The 1,251-nt window shown below is 42.6% G+C and overlaps 1 protein-coding gene across 1 annotated transcript in view; it reads right to left on the minus strand.

Moving 5' to 3' along the window:
• Window positions 1–1,251, minus strand: part of FBXL17 (F-box and leucine-rich repeat protein 17) — a 311,008-nt gene that overhangs the window by 38,601 nt on the left and 271,156 nt on the right. The window lies entirely within an intron of this gene.

Here is a 1,251-nt window from a genome sequence, read left to right on the forward strand (position 1 = left end):
TTTTCTACTGAGAGGGACAAGAGCAATGACACCCCAGAAACAATGACCTACTAGCACCCAGATCTTTTTTTCAAAACATCATTCTCCAATAAAAGGAATCAGGGCTTCTTAGAGAAATGGTTGATTCCAGGTCTGGGGCAGGGAAAATACAAGATGAGGCTGAAACATCTTGTGTTCACAACAAAAAAACTGCTTAAAAGGAATGAGGGCATGCCAAAAGGACACTGAATCCAATCAGAAAGAGCTGCCAATGGCCACATCTGGAACAATCTGAGCATCAAATAATGATAGCATTGGATTATAATTTAAAAATTGGAAATGCATCTATAAGTCCATACTGATATAAATGATCAAATAAATAAATAGACAAGCAGGAACAGATCTTCCTTACAGAAGAATTCTGATTAAATGTGTATGGAATGAGAGAAATACAAAAAAACATCAGGCGAAAACCACAGTAATCACTGTTGCAGGCATGATCTACCAGTGGATGCTAAAATCTGTTGGTGAAAGTTTGAGGAAAAACAGAATATGGGCAGAATGCCAAAGACATTTAACAATTTTCAAAAATCATAACTTCATAGTAGAGAGACCCAGCAGATTCCACCTTCCTCAAATGATCAAGGTTAGCATTACTGGTAACAACACATATATGCCAAAATGAATAATATTAACTTACTCATTGGAAAATATCACACAAAACCAAACTGAAAAACAGTCTACAAAATAATTCACTAGTACTCATCATAAGGGTCAAGGTAATCCTATCTAATAATAGAGAAACGTGATAATTAGCTGTAACTTCGCTACCCTTCCCATTGGCTAATCAGCAAGAAATGCAAATTAACTGCCAGCCAAGATGGTGGCCGGCAGCCAGGCAGCTGAAGGAACATGAGGCTTGCTTGCTCCAGTGATGGAGGAAGCCAAGGTTCCCCGCCTGCTGCCGTCCAGCTCTGAGCTCCTGAAGAAACAGCTCCAAAAGATGAAACAGCTCAAAGATACAATGTTTCAATTATAGAAGCTAAAAGATGGCGGTTAATTTGCATATACCAGTTGCGAGGGAAGACTGAGGACAACATGGAGGCCGAGTGGCACAGAAGGGAGCTAAGTAGAGAGTGCGAGGACAGAGACGGAGCCAAGGCTGGGGAGGTGGGAGGGCAAGCCCAGCCACAGTGGCTGCGAGCTGGAGGGGCAGCGGCTTGGAGGGGAAACCGCCACAGCACCTGGGAGTGGGATGGGAAATGCAGCAGG

The sequence above is a fragment of the Myotis davidii genome, unplaced genomic scaffold (genome assembly GCF_000327345.1).
Source record: "Myotis davidii unplaced genomic scaffold, ASM32734v1 scaffold812, whole genome shotgun sequence".
NCBI classification, from domain to species: domain Eukaryota; kingdom Metazoa; phylum Chordata; class Mammalia; order Chiroptera; family Vespertilionidae; genus Myotis; species Myotis davidii.